General features: G+C 39.5%; 1 pseudogene; it reads right to left on the minus strand.

The window, feature by feature from the left end:
- Positions 1-2765: 2765 nt before the first annotated feature.
- Positions 2766-3815, minus strand: LOC143888785 (arogenate dehydratase 3 pseudogene; annotated as a pseudogene).
- Between the last annotated feature and the right edge of the window lie 22927 nt (positions 3816-26742).

A 26742-nucleotide genomic window follows, 5' to 3' on the forward strand; every position in this document is an offset into this window, starting at 1 on the left:
ATGGAAGTCGAATTGGAACTTTATGCTCTAGCTTCAGTTGCAAATGAAAGTAGAGGAGATAAAGCTTTTGATTATGGTTATGGACATTCCACTGACCCAATTAAGGATTAGTTCCTTAAGTGTGTTGTGTGATAATCAAGCTACAATTACGATTGTGAAGAACTATCTTTAATGGTAAGAGGAGACATCTTAGGCTGAAACATGCCATGCTGAATTATCTCATTGAACACGGGATTATCACTTTGATTGATGTGAGATCGAAGGATAATATGGTCGATGCTCTCGGCAAGGGACTGAACAAAGATCGAATATGCAAAACTGTGGGGGAGATGGGGTTAAAGTCTGTATAGACAAGACTTAACCTACATTCATGTTATTTTGAATTTTTGAATCTCCCTTTTGACCAAGATAGGCACTTGATATGTTTTGATGATGTTTACAGTTGTTGTGTGTCATTCCACATTTGATGACATGTCCTTTTTGGGAAAGGTTGTACATTCCAAACTTGATAATACAGCTTGACTCAAATATGGATAAGATGACTGTAACATTCCAAAAAGAAACAATGATGAATGGTTCTTTGCAAAAGAAGCTGTTTAGGTCTTGTTCTTTATTGAAACTTGACAATGATACTTATGGAGAGAGTGATACTGATACTTTTTCAGTCATTTTGAAATTGTACTAAGTTCTTCTTCAGGTAGAACTAGATACTTTCGTGAATTATGGAATTGCACTAAGTTCTTCGTCAGGTAGAACTAGATACTTTCATGTTTACACTATTGGTTCTATTCATTTTCATGCAATCCATATTTGGTAATTCATAGGGATTGGCGATAAAGGAGGAGCTTGTCTTGATTTGAACTTTGATGAAGATGACTTACTTAAATCTTGTAAAGTCATAAAGACTATGCTTTTATTTCAGTATGTATAGAGTTCACTTTTTTGTGGAACTTTATTTTGGATCTCGATGAGAATCATACCCCTTGAATGAATTCCTCTAAGATCAGTGGGGTTCACTTATATGTGAAACTACCTTTTGGTTGAGTTTAGCTTGTTGTATATCTAGAACTCTTGGTTTGTCATAAAATGATTCGTGTTTTCAGTTGGATTACAGATCTTTTATGATATAGATCATATGGTGATGTGGATGTTTCAATATTTTGTTTTGAACATTACACTATCTATCTATTGGGTTGTGTTATATGTAGAACATAGGAGGAGATTGTTGGGTATATAATATAACCCATGTATGTTCTAATATAAGCCCAATAAGATAATGGACCGGTGTAGTGGGCCTATCTGGGCTAGAGCCCACTAACCTATTAACACCCTAGTGTATCTAATATATATAGGGGCTGGAGGCAATAAACTTGGTATTCCAAAATAGATACCTTGGGTGTAATGCTTCAAGCAACCTCTTGCTTGACCTAATTACCTCTAACATATTCAACACAAAGTTGACATGAGGGTTGGTTCAAGGAACATGTCTGGAGATTTCCTCACATGTTTCAATAAATTCTGATTCTATGAATATTTAGTACAAGGTTTGACTCAGTATATATGTAATTTATTTAGGCCTAGTGTTCTGTAATATCAAATGCATGTGCTACTGAGTTGTGCTCTTGAAGGCAATATCAGGCTAATGTGTCTCAGGATTCCATTTTTTATTGTGGATGGTATCGATGCTAATTTGAACCAACTTACTCCCCTAGTATAACAGGTTTTATTAAAAAGATAAAAACTGTTAAGCCTGATTTCTTTCTTTTAACTTGCCTGTTATTCCATGGCTGCATAGCCCAGTCACCCTGGCAAATATTGATTCTCAAATCAATTACTAACAGCAGATATGCTTAATTATTGGCTCCAGATGGTTGTCGATGAGCAATAACATTACAGAACAGTCCTTACATCTTTGAATTTATGGTCTGTTCTCTGTAGGCTTGTACGATTTGCTATGTCCTTTTTAATTTGATGAATACTTGCAATTGTATAAGGTTTCTCTTTTGAATTGCAAAAATCAATATCAGATCACCATCTGTCCAACTGAACTGCAATCCTTGTACCTCCTATCTCTAGAGATGAATGCTTGCTTTCTTTCTTTCTTTTTCCCTGAAAGATAGCAGGTTTTATTAAAAATCAATTTCTAGAGATGGATGCTTTCTTTTCTTTTTTCCTTTTTTTGAAAGATTACATGTTTTATTAAAAATCAATTTCTAGAGATGAACACTTTCTCATTTTGTATTCTAGTTGTATTTCTCAGCATTTTTGTAGGTCGCCTTTCATTGCTCTTTTCTCCATTCTCTGCAGGCTTTCGTTCTTGTGTGCAGATTTGATTATATGATCAACTTGATCCATGATTTAATTATTATATATATATCTGACCTGGGAATTGTAAATCCGGCCTGTTCTTGCTATGAAACATATGATTCTATATGTAATTAGGGGCCGTTTGGGTGGGTAGAGATTTCTAAAATCTCTATTTCTTAAAATCCAGAATCTTAAACTGCTTTCAAACTAAAACCTGGATTCTAAAATCCACGAATCCAAACAGCCCCTTACTGTTCAATTGCCAATGCTTCGAAGCTGAGAATTTCAAGTTTTACGAGAGTTGAATGCTGAAGTTTACTTCAAAGAAAGGTGCGACTGAGGTCAAAAACAGAGAGAAGCAAAACATAACACACTCAAGAAAATTTACTGAAGCTCAAAGGTATTACGATAGACACACCATCCTTAGCAGAGAAGTTAATTTCCACCATCAAGAAAGATCATAGAAGATCATAGATAGTTGGATCTGCAGCATAGCAGCCCAAGATTCGGACAAAAACAGAGAGACCAGAAATCTCAGCTATAGCATCCTGTACCTTCTGCTCTTCTATGGAGCCTTCAAAATCAACATATACAACATATGGAAACTCCTTAACAGATCCTCTTCCACAAACATCCAATATCATGATAGGTCCATCATCAGAGGAATTCATTTCCAGCTTGGTAAGATTGATATTGCGAGAAGACAAAGCAGAAAGGACCTTGAGAAGAACCATCCGAGTTTCACCATGGTGGCCAATGACGATACTGGTTTTAAGTCCAATTCGGCCCCTCCTTGGCTTTTCTGGGTGTTTCGATAGAATCAAGAACCGGGTCACGTTCCATGACTCGTCCTGCAACCCTTGGGCTATGACATCTAGCCCGTAAAGGAGTGCAGCCCTCGAGCTAGCAATAGCAGCTGTATCGAGCATTCGGTTTGAGAGGAGAAGCTCAACAGCACCAGCTGTATCCTCTACTGGTTCTCCGTCAAGCCCGAGCTGAGCCAAGCTACGGCCGCAGTGAGCCAGAGCCATTGGGTGACTTATCACCCTCTTCAATTCTCCTTTCCTCACCCCTGGCATTGCCAAGAGACAGTAGTGGACAAAGAGACTGATCTCTTGAACAATTTGCAAGTTGTGCCTTAATAGAAGATCGTAGTTTCTAACTGTTGTTCCTTCCATCGTGCTCTCAACGGGGAGGATGGCCCGATCAGCCCGACCAGTATTGACGGCTGAGATTGCATCGGCAAAGGCCCTTCGGGGCACTGTGGTGCAATCTGGGTAGGCGGTTTTGGCCGCAAACTCACTGTATGCACCTGGGGCTCCTTGATATGCCACTTTGAGCTGTTCAAAGCCTCTCGTTGGTATGCGTCCGTTTAGTGTAGCGAAGAAGATCGCCACTCTTGCATTACTTTTTGGAGGAGCTAGTGTTGGTAGCAACAGCAGTGGGTTGTTTCTCTTTGTAGTAGAAGATAGCTGGGTATTCAGCTCTAGAGGAAAACCAAATGCCATGGATGATCTTAGCTAGAGAGAGAGAGAGAGAGAGATGGATTGGGAGGGGGATAACTTTACATTTATTAGGTGCGGATGTCATTGCAGTTGGGTCTTTCTGTGTGTTTACCCGTGCAGGCCATGTGAAGTAGTTGTCCCAATTGCATTATTGTTCGGGGAGTGATAAATCGACTCCCAAATATGATAAATCAACTCCTCATGTGTCTTTCTCTCTCCTCTGGGTTAGAGAGAGAAAGAGGAGAGAGATAGACACATGGTGAGTCGATTTATCATTTTGGGGGGTCGATTTATCACCGCCCTTGTTTTCCTCTGTTGTTTTCTGACCATTTTGTTTCTTGACTGATTTCAGAGAGAGAGAGAGAAAGAGAGAGAGAGAGATATGGATATGGGTATGGGATGGTACCATTTTGGGAGAGAGAGAGAGAGAGAGAGAGATATGGGATGGTACCATTTTGGGCGGTCATGTTTTCTGTGCTGTTCTAAATGCACCTTGGTGTGATGGTTCAATAGGTGGGCGACCTATTTTTATTTTTATTTTTTGTTTGAATAGTGTCAATGGGGGTGTACTTGTGCCTGGTTTTTGCAGGCGCCCTTCAGATTTGCATCCTTCTTGATTTATTGAGACTTCAGCCACTAATGGGTAGGTATATTGTTTGGATGAAGGGGAAAGAAATTTATGGGGAAAAAATTATCCTTGGAAAAACATATTCCATGGCCCAGTAGGGTTGAAATTTTCATAGAAAGACCCCACAATCCTCAAACAAACAGCCAATCAGAAAAGAGTCATAGACTAAGGAGTGCTCTCTCTCTCTCTCTCTTGTCCTATTTGCAACGGCCACTAGTCCCTGGACCCTCAGTGTCGCTCTCCTCTCTCACTGATATTAATCTCTTTTTATTCTCTTTCACACCGACACTCAGCCTTACATTGTGAACCAATCCTTTCTAGGCCCTATTAACTAGAGGGCCTATTCGGACTACAAAGTCATGTACAACCCATGTGGATAAGCTCATGATTGTCTCTGAAGTAAAAAAAAGTCTTGATTACACGTACACATCCCCTGTGGGACCCTGTAGAGGGGGTGAAAATATCATCACCGCCCCACCAAGAGCATGGTCCACGGCCTTTAATACCGATCGCAGTAGTGATTGGAGGACCTATTCGGAATCGGATATTTTAAGACTATGACAACCGGTTGTGACTTGTGAATTATTGGATTCAAGTATAAACGTAATTTTGAGTTCAATCATTGTGAGTGTTAAACGAGTTATTGGATTCAAATTTAACCAATAATCAGCTGGGGCCCTCACCATCACTTGTCACACTCTCAAACGAATAGGGCCTCAGGTAAAATTTGCAAATAATCATCGGTTAAGCACTTTCTAGGTAAATTTCTCTTTGACAGCATTGGTCATTTGATCACGGTGCATCTATTGGCCATGGGCCATGCTCTTGGTGGGGAGGTGATGATATTTTCACCCCCTCTACAGTACGCATTCGCCCCCTTATAATGCGAACAGTGAGCAACTTTAACCTTCTTCGACATCAAAATCATGTTAGAAGGGGGGTGAATGCGTCGCTTTTTGACGTCAACCTTTTTTTGGTAACTGCCTACTGGTGGGTAAATTGGGAAATTATATCCCCTGAAATGGATAAAATCCCTCCCTTAATGGTTATTGTGAAAATGAGTCAGTGCTTGAGAATAAATCCACCCCGTTAACGTTTTTCTTTGCCTTTAGGGGGTGTTATCCGTGAGGAGGGGAGGTATCATTTCCCTAAATTAACGGTTAATGCTAAAGAGGCCTCAAAGGGGTGAATGCCAATTCTATTGGGGGCGAATTTTCCTATTTGAATAAGAAATGAAGATTCCTTCTATAGCAAAGATAAGGTGGGTCGGTGGTTGGTTGTGTTGATGTTTTGAGAAAAACGTTAAAAAGGAAAATAACGTGAGAAGAAAAAAAAAATATGAGAGATAGAAATAGAAGGGGAAGAAAAGAAAAAGAACAAAACTAGGGTTTTTTTGTTACGTGCCTAATTAGTCGGTCCCACTTAGGAAGAATAAATTAGTTGGTATTTTAGATAAAAAGATCAAATCTCACCAGATCTGCTATTTTTAGTAGTTAGAATAGATTAAAATACTAATTTAGATTGAGATTATCTTTATTTAGCTATTTCTATGTTTATGTTTATCTATTTCTATGTTTATGTTTATGTTTAAGTGTCTTATATAAGCACATGTTACTGTTAATGAGGGAATGAAGAAATCATCTTAGAAATTGTGTCTTTTTGCACAAAGGAAGATTGATCCTTCTTTCGAAGTGGATCAAGAGGCTGATCTTCCCTCTAAGAAAATCGATCACGTCACAAACCGATTCGGGTTCGTAACATTTTTCTTAGGGGCTCTTTTACGGGTTTTAGTGTGGAATCAAAACCTAAGATTTGCAGAGTTCTTGGAGATTTTCACCGCGCGGTTGGATCCTCTCGTTGCACAGAGACTTCGTGAGGATTTGGGTTACTTTGACTTGCAGATCAAAGTGGGTATTTTTTGGTGAGAAAGTGGGTTTTGTTTTCCGTAAGGAGGTAACCCTTTTATCTCTTTTATTTATTGTAGTTACTCAAGTTATGAGTGAAAACTTGGGAGAAAGACATTGTATTACTGATTTTAATTAGTGGATATTTCGTCGGATTCGCCCTGTAGTTGGGGGTGCGCATTATTCGGTTAAAACCGAAATAACCGACCGAACCGAATTCGGTAATTCGGTTCGGTTCCAAGGTGTTTCGATTCGATTACGTTGCCTTTTGTATCATATTTCGGTGTTCGGTTTCGATTTTGGGCAAAATACTTCGGTTTGACCGAATAACCGAAAGGGTGCGTTTGGATCTCTGGAATCAGGAATCGGAGTCAGCATTACATTCCAATCCTATTCCCATTCCCCCTGTAAACGGAATAGCAATTCCAATTTTAGCGTTTCGGTGTGCGCTGAAATTCATCAAGGGAATCAATCACGATTCCGATTCTAGCATTTGGTACTCTCCAAACCAACGTCGAAATAAACTCGATTTTTGAATGAATTTTTCTTACTATCTCAGTCAATAAGACTTGCTATTTTTATTTTTATTTACAAAAAGTAAAACCATGTATATTAATAAGATACAGACAATGTAGAAATTTAACCTAGGTGAAATGTTGATTGGTCCAATGAAATTCATTAGCAATAGGAACTGCTGGTCATTTTTTAACATATCTCACGGCAACAATTGAGATGAATGTGAGATTTAAATAATGATTATTCGAGTCCGGTGTGTAAACAAAGCTCCATGTGGCAGAAGGAAACGGCAGAGCCCAGTCCAAAGTAACAAAAGTAATCCAATATTAACAGCAAGACAAGAAACTGTCACTCAATGAGGTGTCTCATAGAGACATTGCAAAGTCATCCAATATACTCTTGCCCCCTAATCCAAGTGTCATGTGATATTCACCATATGCATGCACTGTTTAGGATGTAGAAATGTGGTGGCTAAGCACTTGTTTAACACATGGATTGGTCATTTAATGAGGACACTCAACAAACACCTTGCACTCTTTCAATGAGAGCATGCACCTCCCAACACGGGTATACCGTATACCTTGGACCACCCAAATCGTTTCCTTCAACCTCTGAACAGCTCTTCTCAGATTCCAGAATAGAGGAGAAGAGAGGAAGTTTGGGAAGAGTGTAGAGGTGAAGAGTGAATATAAGAGGATCGAACGGCTAATGTCATGAAGCTGGCGTCGTTTTTTTCGCATCATTCCGAGAATGAGAATACCACCTCCCAGCACGGGTATCGAATAGCGCCCCGAATTCCAGAACTTTTTCCGCTCTTCGCCTTCATTCCCTTTACAAAAACTGAACCAAACACTAGAAACTAGACCTGGCAAAAGTGACCCGTGCCCGCGGGTCGACCCGGCCCACCCGCAAATTTGCGGGCACGGGTCTAAGTTTCCGTGACCCGTCAAAAATCAACCCGCGGGTGACCCAACCCGCAAAAACACAGGTCGGGTCGGGTCAACCCGCGGGCACCCGCATTTTTACAGTATTTTTTAATCTTTTTGAGAATGTTATCATCACTGTTGTTTGTTTTTTATGAGTAACTCCTCACTTTATAAAAAAAAGTACGGTATGTCCTACACCGTAGGATTATCCAAAGTTCCAAACCGTCCATTAGATGGGCCATACCCTAAATAGGTTATGCCCCAAAATTATTTCCATCGGTTGATTCTAACCCTCCGATCTATAGAGGGTTAGGATCAACCCTCTAACATTCAGATTGGAGGGATAGGATCATCCTATGGAAATGATTTTTGGAGCATAACCTATTTAGGCTATGGCCAACTAATGGACGGTTTGGATCATCCTATGGTGTGGGCCATACATAAAGTGAGAGTGCCCAGTTGTGGGCCATATATAAAGTGAGAGTGCCCAGTAGTGTTGATAACATTTAAATGTGGTTTTTATTTTATTAGAATTTGCTATCAAGCTTCTCCTTTGGCAATTTCTCGGCAAGTGGCCTTTGTGTATGCAAAGATGCGCGCATCCAAATGTTGCTAAAATGTTCCTAGAAAATATGTAAAAAAGTAATCATTACACCACAAAAAAGTAAATTAGCTAAATTATAAAGTTTTGAATGAAAAATTACCTAGAAAGGGTTATAAAATTTTAAAATTACGAAAAAAATACCAAATCACATATTGGAGTTTATGACAATTACGGGCAAATAGAGGCTGTCAAATCAAAATAATTATTACAATCCCATATTTGCGGGTGACCCGCGGGTTGACCCGGCCAACCCGCGGGCCGCGCGGGTCACGTAAATTTTGACCCGCCAAAATGCGGGTCATTTTCTCACCCGACCTGTGGACCCGCACCCGCATCACCCGCGGGTTGACCCGGCCCGACCCACCCGTTTGCCAGGTCTACTAGAAACGTCTAAATCCGAATAAGACGCCCATTTCTCATTCCGAATCCCGCGATCCAAACGTGCGCAAAGTATTTTCGGACTCATTCTCTACTGTCAGTTCTGCAAGAGATTTTGAAAAAAGATTGCCTAAAATAAAGTAACCATTTTTAATTAAAAAAACCTATTTTCATGCCTGCCAATTGTCACCAAGTTCTCCTTTGACTAGAAAACTCCAGAAAGCGACAAACTCTCTGCAGCCAAGGTTATGAGCTCTCTTCTATGCGGGCCCCATCACAATCATGACTCCCTTCGAATACCCATAATACATAGATAAAAGCCGGTTTCATCATTAACAAAAAGCTACTTTTAGGAATATGTTCTCATCATGACTCCCTTCAAATACCCATAATAGTATAATACGCCCAACTATCTTAAGCCTTTATACACACATAAAAGCATAGTTTCGTCATTAAAAAAAAAGCTATTTTTGGGAATATGTTATCCGTCTATCTATTGGATTTGCATATCGTGACAAGGTGCACATAGAGTTTTGAAGAGAACAGAGAGATATCGATTCACATTGCCGGAATGAGAAGAACCGGCGTGTTTTCTCGGCGATCGATGCCGAAGCTGATGGAAAAATGCTTTCCTTGGCCTTCTCCATCTCAAGAACTTCACATTTTTGCTGTTGATTATGGTGTCGTTGCTCAAAAGGTGATCCAACGGTTGTTGAAGATCTCTACATATAAAGGTGCTTATTTTATTTTATTTTATTTTTTTCTTCTAATCTTTAAATTGTTAAAATGAATTAGAACATATTTGACCGTTAGTTTATTATAGTGGGATTAGATGGAGAGAAAGGTTTCCTTGGATTTGACGTAAGAAAATTAATATTTAGGGTGTTCATTATTCGGTTTTAAAATATTTATTCGGAAACCGAATTGAAACCGAAAAACTGAAATCTGATGATTTTCAGTGAATTCGGTTTTTCGACCGATTTCAGTTTTCGGTTCGGTTGCACCCATAATCGGTTTCGGTTTCGGTTCCAAAATTGGGGTAACCGAAATTGGTTCGGTTCCAACTATTCGGTCGGTTCGGTTCGGTTTAAAGCGAATGACCACCCCTACCTTTAGTTTTCCCTTCTTCGTTTGAGGGTTTTCCACGTAAATCTTTTGTGTGATTGCTCTCTTGATTGTTTAATTATTTAATCCGCACATATATTGCTTCGTAATCTTGAGTGGGTTTTCTTCGGCATAAGACCTAACAAGTGGTATCAGAGCTGTGGTTATTTAGAAGCATAGTTGTTTGTGTGGATTGAGATTGAGAGTTCTTTAGAAACCATGATCAAGTTGACTGGATCAAATTGGATGATTTTGAAACAAAAAATGGAGGATATTATTTATTGTAAGGATTTGTATGAACCCATTGAAGGTAAGCCGACTAACATGTTTGATTGTGATTGGCAAAAATTGAATAAAAAGGCTATCAGACATATTAGGCAATGGTGGGATGACAGTGTGTTCCATCATGTGTCTAATGAAACATCTGTACAATCTTTTTGGACGAAGTTAGATGATATTTATGATAGAAAGACTGCTAGAAATAAAGCTTTCTTAATTGAGAAAGGCTGTAAACCTAAAATTCAAGGAAGGTGGTTCAATTGCAAAGCATTTGAATGAAGTTTAGAGCATAGTAAATCAGTCATCTTCAATGAAGTTGGTGATAGATGATAAATCAATGGGTACAAATCATGCACGTGCTCTTGTCACAGAGAACATGGGTAGTGATGAAGATAATAGATCAATAAGTGGCATATTTGCCCATTAGGATTTATATTTCCATGTTATTTAGTTTAGGAATTTATTTTCCATGTTATTTTAGTTTCTAGGAATTTTATTTCAATATTTACTTTTACGGCTTTAGAGGCTAAAACAAAGGTGGGTTGGGTGGGTGATACGCAAGGCTGGGTTGTGGGTGAGAGTGAAACAATGGAAAGTTTGCTTGATCGAAATTGCAAGGGGTTGTTGGGCTTGTAAAGATTAGGGTTAGGTTTTGGGACTGATTGGTGGGTAACAAGAGGGGGTCTGGGCAGAAAACAAAGGGCTGGTCTAAAGGTGATTCTGGGTGAGGTTGCAGCAGGAAAATCTGTCGGATTGTAGAGGGCAGTAGGGGCTGCAGATTTAGAAGGAAAAACTGGGTTTCAAGGGCTGTTCGGCAATGGAAACTTGAAGCAAAAATCAGGACAGATTTTATGGGGTAGGCAAGATGTTTGATGAAAGTCCTCAAAGGGTTAGGGTTATGGTTTTGAAGGAATTAGGGTTTTGGATGGTTTTGGGTTGCTGATTTGGTGTAAATTTTGTGCAGATTTGGGCCTGAGATTAAAAATATACCTCGACTTTGATCGCAAGTTGTGTTGTGATCTTCTCGGAGTCTTGGATCTTTAGCTCTGATTTCGCTGAGATTCTTGGATCTTTCGCTCTGATACCAAATTGATGCAGCACCGTGAAGGAAATAGAAGAAAGGGGAGAGAAAGAGACGAAAGGGGAGAGAAGAAGAAGAAGAAGAGAATAGAAGGAGAAGAATAGAAGAAGAATAGGGGTAGAAGAAGAATAAGAAGAGAAGAAGAGACGAAATTAAGGGAGAAGAGAAGAATATGAGAAGAGGAGAAGAAGAAGAAAACAACAGAGGGGAGAATCAATCTTTATTAATCAATCCAAGTTAATAAACATCCACCTTTCCAATCTGCAACTTGCAGGTTTCATCTTACCCAAACTCTACCTGAGAGCAGCCTTGTAAAGCCTGCAAAATCAGACCATAAACACCATCTGTTGGTTTTCAATCACCATATTTTCAGACCCTTATTGTAATAACCGGTAATATATATATATATATATATATATATATATACAAATAAATAAAAATGGCCTCATAGGTGGGTAATCATCGGCCATTACTCATTTTTCCCCGAGTTAATCGGGCATGAGAACATCTGGCATAATGGGGCGTACGCGATTTGAACCCAACGCTGAGCGAGGATTAAACGACTTCCTACCACTAAACCACCGCCCCAGATGCCAACTAAAAATGAGTAGATACTTACACATATTAAAAATTACCAATAGTCACTATTCATAATTACTATTCACAATAGTCACTATGCAAGAATACTATGCAGAAATACTACGTAAGATTACTATGCAGAAATACTATGCAAGTTCACTATTGAGATAAACTATTCAAAATTACTATTCACAGTAGGACCCACCGAGTACTATTCACAAGCGGGTCCCACCAACAGTGGGCCCCACATCAGCGGGTCCTACCACCAGTGGGACCCACAACAAGCAGGACCCACAAATAGCGGGACCCAACGCCAGCGTGTGGATCCCATCCCGAGGAGGGGGTGGTCCCACGAGGGTGTGTGTTTTTATGATGATAGCGCCTTTGTCCATTGGATTTGAATATGATTGCTTTTTTTCATAAATTTAAGATAAAAGTCCTAACTTCACGAAAGAAGCAACTGACCAGAGTCTCCACCTAGATTAGGGATCTAGGACCCATGATTAACTCTGTTAATTTGGTCTACGTTTTGAGTTCTGGGTAAGTTACCTGGTTACGAAGTCGGAAGGTGTACCGCACGAGGTGTACAGCACCGACCTTGCCTAACTTTTGAAAGCTTTAATTATTCAGGTTTAACTAAGGGGGTGAATGTGAATTTTATTTTAGAAATCTAAACATTACTAATGATTTAGCCGTTCACAGTTTAGACTCATGCGGGCCAGGAGTGCATCCTACATGCAACTACATGCCTACGTGCCTATGTGATTGTTTTTTAGTTTGATGAGATTTGGCTTAAGTTGAATTTGATTAATTGATTTGAGGTGAAGTGACTTACGCTACATGAACCTAGATCTAATGCAATGGGCCTAAGTTGCATCTTAATATTTCTGTGAGAATTTGGACTCTAAGATTCTATTGGGGAACCTAAAGTGCAACCTCTAAGTTCAGAACCTAAAAGATTTTACGATTGATCTTGAATTGTGATTTTTCAATTATGTGAAAGTTCTTAGGTTCTTTAAGGCTTTCAAATTCCAAAGAGTTCCAAATTCAAACAAAAAATCTAAACATGCAATTTCTACCGAAGACAATTAACATGACATTTTAAATGATGAAACATGTAAAGAAACTAAACATGGAAAGCCAAGTAACTAATCATGCAAAATGACCAAAGAACTAAACATGCAATCAATGATTTGAGAGTGGGAGAAGGGATAGAGAGAAAGGTGGAAGAGATGGGGAAGGGTGTGAGAGAACAGGAAGGATGGAGAGGGGGGGCGGCTGAACTTGATTTTGCCAAGTTGCCTACGTACCCCGTCGTGGGGATCAAGCCATACGTAGTTCCAATTGGTGGTTGAGATTGAGAATTGGGATTGGGATTTGAATTAGCTTCGGAAACTAGGATTTGAGAATTAGAGACTTGGATGAGGAATTTTGAATTGGAAACTTGGGATTAGCTCCGAAGGATTGAATGACAAGGTCATCAAAAGAGATGGACTTTAGATTCAGGCATAGGAATACAACTCGGTTGGGGTCTAGGGGTGCAACCCGGTTGGACAACGGTAGGTGTGGCTGAATTAGGCATATGACTCGAGTGAGTCAAGGGGCGCAACTCGGGTTAGGATTGGAATAACTCGGGTTGATTTAGCTTAGGTTGAGCCAGATTGGGGTCCGGTTGGTTTAAGGTGGAAAGATTGGGTTTTGTTGAGTAGGGTTTATGATGTAGGGAACGGCTTGGGTTTGGGAGTGTTAGGGCTAGGCCGAGTAGGCCCATGGAGTCGGATTGGGTTTGGTGGGACTAAGTGAGTGGGTTAGACCGGGTTAGACCCGTGTTGGCTTGAGTTGTAATTCGGATGGGTTTAGGTCCAGGTTGCGGGTTTTGTTCCAAGTTAGACTCAGGGTTCGGGTTAGCGGTTCGGGGTTGGGGCTCGGGTTAGGGGTTGGGTTAAGTTGTGCGGCTGGGTTGGGTTGGGTTGAATTGGGTTGGATCAAGTTGGATTGAGTTAGGGTCAGGTTGGGCGCGGATCAGGAATTTATGGATTAGGTGGGCCATGGGCTTGGAATGGGTTAGTTTGGGCTGATCCACTTGGATCGGGTTGGGTTATATTTGGTTGGGTACAGGTTGACTCAAGTCGGGTTCATTTGCAGGGCCGGTTTTGGGTTTCCAATTCAAGTTAGGTCTAGGATGGGACTCAGGTTAGAAACGGGTTGGGGTTGGGCTCAGATTAGATTAAGTTGGGTTAATTTGGATTGACCCCAAGTTGAGGTCCGGGTTGCATCTTGGTTAGGCCCAGGTTGCAGGTTTTGGTGAAGGAATGAATGGTTCGGCCAAGATAGTATCAGGTAGTGGGTTTGCTTTAAGAGAGAGGATTCTAGGTAGGGGTTTTGATATGACATGATGGGCCATGGGAGGTGTTGATGGAGATGGGGTATGTAGCTATGGAAATGGAGCATGTGACCATGGCTATAAAATAGGTATGTGGCTATAGAAGTGAGTGCTGTGTCTGATGGGCATAGAATTGTTGTGATGGCATACATGCTGTTAGGTTATGGGGTTATCCTATTGTGATGCAAGAACATGATGTATGGGTATGTTATGGATCATGTGAGATATGATATAAATTTAATGGGGAGGGGACAAGGTTCGGTTGGGATGGGGTGGGTAGTAAGGAATATAGGTTGGGTTGGATTTAATTGGGTTGAGTGTGGGGCCCTGTTGGGGGGTATGGATCAGATTGGGTTGGGTTGGGTCGGTTGGATTGGGGTGGGGTAGTAAGGAATATAGGTTGGGTTGGGTTTAATTGGGTTGAGTGTGGGGTCTGTTGGGGGGGCATGGATCAGATTGGGTTGGGTTGGGTCGGTTGGATTGGGGTGGGGTAGTAAGGAATATAGGTTGGGTTGGGTTTAATTGGGTTGAGTGTGGGGTCTGTTGGGGGGCATGGATCAGATTGGGTTGGGTTGAGTCGGTTGGATTGGGGTGGGGTAGTAAGGAATATAGGTTGGGTTTGGGTTTAATTGGGTTGAGTGTGGGGTCTGTTGGGGGGCATGGATCAGATTGGGTTGGGTTGAGTCGGTTGGATTGGGGTGGGGTAGTAAGGAATATAGGTTGGGTTTGGGTTTAATTGGGTTGAGTGTGGGGTCTGTTGGGGGGATATGGATCAGATTGGGTTAGGTTGAGTCGGTTGGATTGGGGTGGGTAGTAAGGAATATAGGTTTGGGTTTGGGTTGAATTGGGTGGTGCGGGTCTGTTGGGGGGGGGGGGGGCGTGGATCAGATTGGGTTGGGTTGAGTCGGTTGGATTGGGGTGGGGTAGTAAGGAATATAGGTATGGAGTGCGGGCTATGAAGTTTGATGCTAATTGGGTGGTGGCTCGGATGTATGGTATGTACTACGGATCTAATGGGATGAAAGGGTTTGATGGTATTTCTGATGGATTAAGATACATAGGTTTAATAGGATGGGGACGTGGCTAAGGAGATGGGGGTTAGGCTTTAATGGCCAAGTGGCCAGGGAAGGGAAAGAGGGACGACTTCTTTTTTTAGAGGGAAGCTAAGAGCTATTGGGTCCACACAGAACATTAACTTTTATAGCATGCAGATTTGTTTCTTTGAGCTTATGTTCGTGGGCTTATTCTCCACATTTACACACACTGTATCATTTACACACACTGTATTTCGATAATTGACCATGATACACTTAGTTATATGCAACAAAGGGTCTATGCATAGCACATGTACATGATGTACGGATGCATGCATAGGCAATGCATTTGCATATACAATTCATTAGATTCAGGAATGGTGTGTGACTTCAAAAGATTTGGTTCATTAAAATGGGTCAAAAATGAAGAATAAAATGATGGCCTACCTCTCCCAAGGCTTGATGTCGTTCCTTGCTCCAGGTGATGAAGACGATTCCTTGGAGATGACTCGATTCCTTAGCGTTTCCACCACCACTGAACGGTGGTAAGAAGAAATGAGAGAGGGGTAGGGGAAATTTGGGGCGGAATTTAGAGGGGGAGAGAGGGCTGAAAAAAAATGTGTCTAATGAAGAGGGGGAGAGGGGGTATTTATAGGGAAGAGAATGCTTGGATTGCTAAAGATGGAGTTAAGGAAAAACAAGGGTCATGATTGAAAGATTGGAAATTAGCAATAGTGCAATGGTGGGGATCCAAAGAACCGTAATATTCTCTTTCCAATCTTGGGAGTGTTTTTCAAGGCAAGAGAAAAACGTCCAAAATCTTCTCTTTGTGACCAATGGAATGTCTTTCAATGGTAGAGATGAATTGCCAAAATTTAGAAACAACTCCAATGAATGAGATTGTGCCACTTGTGCCACATTTTCCCTTTTTTTTTTATAAATTGAGAAAGAAAAAGAGATCAATTGGAAACTCCCATATTGGACGTGCATGTGAGTGGAATGGAAAGAGCTTTGAATGAATGGGATTTCTTTGCAAAACTAGGAAAGCAATTAGGATAATGACAAGTGTTTCAACAAAATTTTGCAAATCAAGAATAATTGGGAACGTCCAAATGAGGAGTGAAAGTTGGAATTTTAGCAAGATTTGTACTCAATTGGAAAAAGACAAATGCCCCTTTTTAGCTTTAGGCAATTCTTTTGGCCAATATGCTTGAACCACACATCTCCTCTCAATATACAAAATCTTTTAAAATATCAACCCAAAGCCTTCAAAATAGGAACGTGGACATCATGGAACGTTTTCCCAAGCATGGGAAAACGTGTGGGAGGGGAGAGAGAAAGTGCGGAAAGAAACTTAAAAAAAGTCATTTTCTGAAGATTTCGACGTCCGATTTCGATAATTTTTTCGCCTTTGGGATCCTTGATTTCTCCTCTTTCATTTAAGCCCAATATTGCCATACAAATTACAAATTTAAAATTTTCATCCAATGAGAGCCGTCGGTTTTTAACGGCGGATCATTTTTCCACCGTTTGATCAAATTGTCGATTCGATTGGACCAACCAACTCGATCAGCTTTAGATCGATGATCCCAGCCGTTAAACCACCAATTAATGAGTTTAAAATCTGTTGTTGATCATAGGATTGAATAATTTCTACGGCTCTCATTTTTTCGTATTGATCCGTGGGTTTTCGTATGTTTTTCCTCAATTGAGTTACTTAATGTCCGATCGGGATTAAGGCTGACCCCGATTAATTTAATTTTGACCAAATGATCTTAATTTATTGAGAAAACACCCAAATTAATCTCAACCCTTGATTTGATGATTCGATAAAAATTGGATCTCGGAGCAGAATTAGGGTTCGGCCTGTGAAGCGACCCTACCTAATTTAACCCCGATTGACGATCCGTTGGGTTGGATTAGGGTTTCGGCAACTTCAAGTATATAAATACATAAGAGAGGGTCTCTTACAATATTCACTATACTCGGGCCACTAAACAAGGTATTTTTCCAATTTTTCGGGCCACATTTTGGACATTTCGGACATTTCGGACATTAGGAGGGAGATTGAGAGATTTAGAGAGAAAATTCCACGGATCAATATTTTAGACTATTGTTGGTTAATGTGTAGCAAAATGAGGGTGTCTACACAGCGGGACCCATCACTAGTGGGAACCACTACCAGAAGGACACACCCAACCACTTTCATTAACTCATTGGTTAAGCGGGTCACTCCACAACCACTATCATTAATGAGTAGTTGCGCTTCACCGACGAAAATAATAATTAAATAATATTAATCATCCTGTTACTATTCAAGCAGCCTTTACTATTCATTTATTTATACCTTTACTATTCCTATATTTTTGTAAAAGCATTTAAGAGAGTAGTTGTGAATTTAGGACTGTAGTTGAAAAAAATACTTATAAATAGAGGAAGAGAAGAAGAAAAAAAAAGAGAACGAGAGAGAAGAAAGAGTAAGAGAGAGAGGGAAAAAGAGAGAGAGGAGAAGGAAAAGGAAATCCACTTCATCACTACCAAGGTAAGTCTTTCATATAGATAGTTAAAGTATTTATTATGGGTAATATGGTTGGTTCTACCACCTATGTAAATATTAGGATAAAGCATGCATAAGAGGCGATAACTCGCTATAGATTATGCAGGTTTTATCATCTTATTTGAACGGTGAAATGCTAGCATAGTAACCGTAAAGTAAACTTTAATCAAATAAAGGCGAACTGCTGAGTATAGTAGCCCATCTTATTTGAACGGTGAAATGCTAGCATAGTAACCGTAAAGTAAACTTTAATCAAAGAAAGGCGAACTGCTGAGCATGGTAGCCATCTTATTTGAACGGTGAAATGCTAGCATAGTAACCGTAAAGTAAACTTTAATCAAAGAAAGGCGAACTGCTGAGCATAATAGCCAAGAAATAAACTAAATCAAAGAATGGTGAACTGCTGAGCATAGTAACCTGTGGGGTCCACATGAATAGTAACATGTGGGGTCCATATGAATAGTGCATGCTGGGCCCAATGATCTTAAAAATTTAATAGAAAGAACACTGAACACAGGGAACATTATTTTGGACATAGATGAACATTACCTGGACAGAAAGGACATTGCCTTAAAACATGAATTTGATTAAATTAGAATATATTTACAGGTTAGCCACTCCAAGGTGTAAGCTCAAACAAACTTGTGACCGGAAAACTATATGTAAGGGTTGTAAGGGTTTTCTTTCATTGATTCTCTTTTGCTATATGTAAGGGTTTTCTACCGTTGATTCTTTTTTGCTATATGTAAGGGTTTTCTTCCATTGATTCTCTTTTGCTATATGTAAGGGTTTTCTTCCATTGATTCTCTTTTGCTATATGTAAGAATTTTCTCCATTGATTCTCTTTTGATATACTGGATGTGAATATTTCATATTCTTTGATTCTCTTTATACGCAATTACTATAAGAGTTTCTATCCTTCTAAGATCCACAACTAATGAGAATTCAAGGGGGATCCTTTCTTTCAGACCCCATTCCTTTCAGATAAATGATTTTACTGATAAAGCTATAATTCTATTTTGTATCCTCGAAACTTGTTTCCGTGAGATATGTTTATGTTTAGAGTTTATCTTGTGATACCCTAATTCTAAATATGGACTGAGTTATGATATGATGACGGGTGGACGCGTTATAGTTCTCCATGTGCACGTGGGTAAAGACGACTCTAGAGAGTGTAAATCTATAGGATTATGAGCCGAGATATGGCTATGAATGAAAGCATCTATGCTTAATGAAGTCTATATATATAATTCTTGATATCAAGTTCTGTAAGTTTTCTCTATACGTTTGGAATGTATGTTGTGCTTATTCTTTCTTTCCATGTTTATAATGTAAGATGTTCTATCTGCAAAATATCATGTTCTTATGAGCTTGACAATTCTACATCACTTGTTGTTTATACCCTACTGGGCTATTTGAGCTCACCCCTTTCTTTTTCTTGTTTTATTGTTCCAACCCCCAGGTGAAGTATAGATGAAAGATGAGGAATGCTAGAGTTAAATGCAGAATTGTTCTAAAGGACAAATATGTTTTAAATATGTATCAACTATGTCTTGAATTAAGATGTAATAAGTTAGACCTAATTTCTATATACCTTCTAAACGTAGTTGTTGTATTTGAGATCTTGGGAATAATGAAAGTTTTTGAGAAAGATGATATAATATTCTTCTACGCACCGAGTTGGTATTTCCAAAAATCCGGGGCGTTACATTTGGTATCAGAGCGAAGTTTAGTCGGTTTTGGAAATTAGGATTCAAAAAGATAGGATTAGAATTTACCCTATCTAAATGTTAAGTTCGAATATGTTAACTATACCGCTAGTCGTTGGTTAATATAGAACTTATGTGCTATTTATGACTTCTGTGATACTTCTGTATATAAATGCTTTTAAATATGAGTTATAATTTAGATTACTAATGTGATACTATGATATGAAGATGGCGGAGAATCAGGAATAGATTTTTGCAATCGAGGCTGAGTTGTTGGCGATAATTTAGATTACCGATTCGAACACTGGAGGATATGCTTCAAACACTGGAGGATATGCTTAGAGCTTGCATAATAGACTTCCAAGGTAATTGGGACCAACACTTACCATTGGTTGAATTTTCTTATAATAACAGTTATCACTCTAGTATAGAGAGTGCACCCTATGAAGCTCTCTATGGTAAGAGGTGTAGAACACCGACGTGTTGGGATGAGGTCTGAGAAAGAAAACTTCTAGGCCCAGAGTTAGTACAAGAAACTACTGACAAAGTACGTATGATCCAACAACATATGAGGACGGCTCAAAGCAGACAGAAGAGCTACGCCGATCATCGACGTCGAGACCTGGAGTTTGCAGTGGGTGACCGTGTATTCTTAAAAGTATCACCTTGGAAGGGTGTGATAAGGTTCGGAAAGAAAGGGAAGCTCAGTCCCAGATATATTGGACCATACGAAATACTTAAACGAATTGGACCAGTAGCATACCGTGTAGCTTTGCCACCAGCCTTGTCACATCTTCACAATGTGTTTCACGTCTCACTTTTAAGAAAATACTTGGCGGACCCATCACATGTACTGCAAACAGAACCAATGCAGTTGGAACAAGATTTGTCTTATGAAGAGCAACCAGTACAAATCCTTGATCGAAAGGAACAAATTCTTCGGACAAAAAGAATATCACTGGTGAAGATTCTGTGGAGGAGCCAAGCCACCGAGGAAGCAACATGGGAACCGGAGGAGGAGATGAAATAAAAGTATCCTCATCTATTTACTTCTTAAGGTACGTAAAATTTCGAGGACGAATTTTTTTTTAAGGGGGGTAGAATGTAATAACCGGTAAAATATATATATATATACAAATAAATAAAAATGGCCTCATAGGTGGGTAATCATCGGCCATTACTCATTTTTCCCCGAGTTAATCGGGCATGAGAACATCTGGCATAATGGGGCGTACGCGATTCGAACCCAACGCTGAGCGATGATTGAACGGCTTCCTAACACTAAACCACCGCCCCAGATGTCAACTAAAAATGAGTAGATACTTACACATATTAAAAATTACCAATAGTCACTATTCATAATTACTATTCACAATAGTCACTATTCAAGAATACTATGCAGAAATACTACGCAAGATTACTATGCAGAAATACTATGCAAGTTCACTATTGAGATAAACTATTCAAAATTACTATTCACAGTAGGACCCACCGAGTACTATTCACAAGCGGGTCCCACATCAGCGGGCCCCACACAAGCGGGTCCTACCACCAGTGGGACCCACAACAAGCAGGACCCACAAATAGCGGGACCCAACGCCAGCGGGACCCATCACTAGTGGGAACCACTACCAGAAGGACACACCCAACCACTTTCATTAACTCATTGGTTAAGCGGGTCACTCCACAACCACTATCATTAATGAGTAGTTGCGCTTCACCGACGAAAATAATAATTAAATAATATTAATCATCCTGTTATTATTCAAGCAGTCTTTACTATTCATTTATTTATACCTTTACTATTCCTATATTTTTGTAAAAGCATTTAAGAGAGTAGTTGTGAATTTAGGACTGTAGTTGAAAAAAATACCTATAAATAGAGGAAGAGAAGAAGAAAAAAAAAAGAGAACGAGAGAGAAGAAAGAGTAAGAGAGAGAGGGAAAAAGAGAGAGAGGAGAAGGAAAAGGAAATCCACTTCATCACTACCAAGGTAAGTCTTTCATATAGATAGTTAAAGTATTTATTATGGGTAATATGATTGGTTCTACCACCTATGTAAATATTAGGATAAAGCATGCATAAGAGGCGATAACTCGCTATAGATTATGCAGGTTTTATCATCTTATTTGAACGGTGAAATGCTAGCATAGTAACCGTAAAGTAAACTTTAATCAAATAAAGGCGAACTGCTGAGCATAGTAGCCCATCTTATTTGAACGGTGAAATGCTAGCATAGTAACCGTAAAGTAAACTTTAATCAAAGAAAGGCGAACTGCTGAGCATAGTAGCCCATCTTATCTGAACGGTGAAATGCTAACATAGTAACCGTAAAGTAAACTTTAATCAAAGAAAGGCGAACTGCTGAGCATAGTAGCCAAAAAATAAATTAAATCAAAGAATGGTGAACTGCTGAGCATAGTAACCTGTGGGGTCCACATGAATAGTAACATGTGGGGTCCATATGAATAGTGCATGTTGGGCCCCATGATCTTAAAAATTTAATAGAAAGAACACTGAACACAGGGAACATTATTTTGGACATAGATGGACATTACCTGGACAGAAAGGACACTGCCTTAAAACATGAATTTGATTAAATTAGAATATATTTACAGGTTATCCACTCGAAGGTGTAAGCTCAAACAAACCTGTGACCAGAAAACTATATGTAAGGGTTTTCTTCCATTGATTCTCTTTTGCTATATGTAAGGGTTTTCTTTCATTGATTCTCTTTTGCTATATGTAAGGGTTTTCTTCCATTGATTCTCTTTTGCTATATGTAAGAGTTTTCTCCATTGATTCTCTTTTGATATACTGGATGTGAATATTTCATATTCTTTGATTCTCTTTATACGCAATTGCTATAAGAGTTTCTATCCTTCTAAGATCCACAACTGATGAGAATCCAAGGGGGATCCTTTCTTTTAGACCACATTCCTTTCAGATAAATGATTTTACTGATAAAGCTATAATTCTATTTTGTATCCTCGAAACTTGTTTCCGTGAGATATGTTTATGTTTAGAGTTTATCTTGTGATACCCTAATTCTAAATATGGACTGAGTTATGATATGATGACGGGTGGACGCGTTATAGTCCTCCATGTGCACGTGGGTAAAGACGACTCTAGAGAGTGTAAATCTAGAGGATTATGAGCCGAGGTATGGCTATGAATGGGCCGAGATATGGCTATGAATGAAAGCATCTATGCTTAATGAAGTCTATATATATAATTCTTGATATCAAGTTCTGTAAGTTTTCTCTATACGTTTGGAAAGTATGTTGTGCTTATTCTTTCTTTCTATGTTTATAATGTGAGATGTTCTATCTGCAAAATATCATGTTCTTATGAGCTTGACAATTCTACATCACTTGTTGTTTATACCCTACTGGGCTATTTGAGCTCACCCCTTTCTTTTTCTTGTTTTATTGTTCCAACCCCCAGGTGAAGTATAGATGAAAGATGAGGAATGCTAGAGTTAAATGTAGAACTGTTCTAAAGGACAAATATGTTTTAAATATGTATCAACTATGTCTTGAATTAAGATATAATAAGTTAGACCTAATTTCTGTAAACCCTCTAAACGTAGTTGTTGTATTTGAGATCTTGAGAATAATGAAAGTTTTTGAGAAAGATGATGTAATATTCTTCTACGCACCGAGTTGGTATTTCCAAAAATCCGGGACGTTACACTTATTCCCTACCTTTCATCCACCTTTTTTTAGAGTAGCCAGCTTCAAGTTTCCTAAAGAATAGCCGTATGTAAATTAATAACAGTACAAGCATACCCCACCTTACTTGGAGGAGAAGAAAAACATTTGACCTACCTAGTAGGTTTCCAATTTCCAAGATAGCAATATTTCTTATCTTTGTTTGTTTGTTTAACAAAAAGAGGAAAGTGGAAAGTGATATTGGAAAGCGGAATCTGTTAGAAATTCAAAAGTGGTAATTAGAGAGTGGCAGTGGCTATTAATCAAGAGGAAAAACTAGAAAGTAAAATACTGGCTAAAATAGAAAGTTCTGTCAACTATAAAGAATAGCCCAAATTGTCATCTCAAATAAGGAAGCTTGTACAAAAAGTAACTTGCACAGTATATTGTATTCAAGAAAGGCAAGTACAAGTCACTTTTAGCAAAAGGAGAGTTTCCTTCTTGTGGAAGCAACGTAGAAGGAATAAAGTGTGCAGAAAGTAAGCCCTTATTATTAGCAGCTGCCAGCTGTTATAGAAGTAAAAAGGTAATCCTCTTCTTTCTTTAAGTTATACTTTCTGTTTGGGGCTTGAGTGGTTCACGTGACCAATTCCAACATAAAAAGAAAGAAAGAAAGGCTTCTTCTCACACCCCCCATATTCCTTAAGACACACTATAATATTAGCACTACCACCCCCCCCCCCCCCAAAAAAAAAAAAAAAAAACAGAAATGGAGTTTCTTTTTCTCTCCTCTCTCCTCTTTCTGTTAGTTTCTCTCTCTCCTTGTTTGGGCTATTTATGCTCAAAATTGGCCCTCGACCTTAAAACGAAAGTTGTTCCTGACAACTTTTAGAGCGTATCCAGCATATTGTCCGCAGCGGCCAGCAGTCTTCAGCACAGTTTCAGGAGCCATCTCAGCCGTTGATCAAGCCCCTTCTTTCGATCATCAGCTTTCACTTATCCGATTTTAGATCCGTGACAGACAGTGTGTTTCTTTCAACATGCCATATAGATCAGACGGTTGATTTCAGTTTTCGTCATCGATCTCTATGACTCCACCATTTATTCCATTTTTTTATGGGTACGACGAAAGCTATTGGAATGGCCGCACACCCTTTAGCTATTATGAGGATGCATGTTTACGTTGGATTGATGCTCTAGACGCATACCATGAGTACAATGGCCATGATCACCGCCAGACTATCTACTGGGCTAAAGAAACTGTGTGACGACAAGCTCGATGCTCATGCAGCCACATTGAAACGAACCGTCGTAGAAGACGTGACCAGCCAATCTGTCGTTGTGAGGATGTTCGTGATGCGTTTATGAATATTTATGCGCTCGACTATTTGAATCAACAGAGATTGAATCGTGAGCGAGAATATAGAGTGTTGTGTAGTGTTGAAAGTAAAGTCGAAGCCCTCCTTGAACAACTAAAAGAAGACCGTCATTATTTATGCGAAGCTAAAATTATAGCTGAAAATTCAGTGCGTCGTATACGTGAGCAGAGACAGCTTCACACTTCTAAGGTAAATATTGTGGCAGATCCATGTGAGGTCTTTCCCTTGACAGAGTTGATCAAGCATCGTCCTGAGTCAGAGCCGAGCGACATGACTGTTGAGCCATTACCTGAGACAGATGATCGCGAGCATATTACAGAGGAGTGCCCTATATTTGCGCAGATTGATCAGATTGCCGAGACTTGTGCCGACACAGATGAACTTGTTCCGCAGATTGATCATGCGGTCCATCAGCCTGACATCACTGCCCAAGCTTCAGTTCTAGACTCTGATTTTATCATTGATTCTACTAAGCCTGATGGGATAATAGCGGATGACTTCAATATAAATTCTCCTGTGCCTACTGAGCTACCACTTGATGTTGATAATGTGGAGGATGTTCCCCGATTGGTATCATCCATAGCTATTTTGCCAATCACGCCGATCCAAGACGAGTACATTGCCATCTTCCCTGATTCTTACGAAAGGCTTGTATTTTGATGATTTTGTATGGGTGGTTTCTTCCATATTCCGCCGCCAGCCTTTCAGATCGCTGCTGTCTCGAGCCTTAGCCATCAAGATTCCTTCAGACGGATTGCGCCTCATTATGCTTCATTGGATTATTTTCATATTTGACCCAGGCGGACTAGAACTCGAGGGCGAGTTCTTTTCAACCAGAGGAGAATGATGAAGATAATAGGCCAATAAGTGGCATATTTGCCTATTAGGATTTATATTTCCATGTTATTTAGTTTAGGAATGTATTTTCCATGTTATTTTAGTTTCTAGGAATTTTGTTTCAATATTTACTTTTTAGGGATTCTTAAATTAGGCAGTTTCCTTATTTTAAGGACTCCTAATTGCCTATATATAGGCCTTATGTAGTAGAGATTATTAACTTGGATTGATTAATAAAGATTGATTCTCCCCTCTATCGTTTTTTTCTTCTTCTCCTCTTCTCATATTCTTCTCTTCTCCCTTAATTTCGTCTCTTCTTCTCTTCTTATTCTTCTTCTACCCCTATTCTTCTTCTATCCTTCTCATTCTACTCTCTTCTTCTTCTTCTTCTCTCCCCTTTCGTCTATTTCTCTCTCCTTTCTTCTATTCCCTTCACGGTGCTGCATCAGGTAGAAGTAAAAGCAGAGGGCCACAAAATCATGACAAATCTAGAGAAATGTGCAATTCAAGAGAAAAGAAAAAATGCTATCATTGTGGTAAAGAGGGTCACATAAGGAGGAATTGTTGGGTTTACAAAAGAGAACAAAAGGAGAAAGAAAATCAGAAAATGGTGATGATGATAAGGACACTACGGCTACTGTGTCTGATGAAGAGGTAGTGACACTCTCTTTTGAAAAAGAAGAGTGTTTACATGTTGTAGATCAGGGTGTTGAGTGAGTTGTTGATACGGCTGCTTCTTACTATGCTACTCTCAACAGAGTGTTCTTCGCTTCATATAAAACAAGGGACTTTGGTATGGTGAAGATGGGCAACACTAGTCTCTTAAAGATTGTGGGAATCGATGATATGTGCGTAGAAACTAATGTTGGGTGCACATTGACTCTGAAGGATATACGGCATATTCCTGATATGCACCTTAATCTGATTTCTGGGATAACTATGGATAGGGAAGGATATGAAAGCTACATTGGTAAGGGGACATTGAAGCTTACCAGAGGTTCACTCGTTGTTGCAAAGGGGAAGATTTGTTGTACACTATATAAGACTTATGCAAAGGTGTGCAGGGATGTGGTAAATGTTACCGAAGACAATTCTCATAGCTTGTGGCATAAGAGACTTGCTCACGTAAATGAGAAGGGGTTGCAAATTTTGGCAAAGAAGGCACTTATTCCATTTGCCAAAGGTACGCATCTTGACCCTTGAGGTGGAATTCCTTGGTGACAATCGATATTTTGTCACTTTTATTGGTGATGCATTCATGAAAGTGTGGGTCTACTCATTGAGAACAAAACACCAAGTGCTCCAATGTTTTCTACGCTTTCATGTCATGGTAGAAAGAGAGATGGGAAAACCTTTGAAGTGCCTGCGGTTTAATAATG

Source organism: Tasmannia lanceolata, unplaced genomic scaffold, assembly GCF_043159265.1.
Source record: "Tasmannia lanceolata isolate RefF3 unplaced genomic scaffold, GAP_Taslan_0.1 ptg000012l, whole genome shotgun sequence".
NCBI classification, from domain to species: Eukaryota; Viridiplantae; Streptophyta; class Magnoliopsida; order Canellales; family Winteraceae; genus Tasmannia; species Tasmannia lanceolata.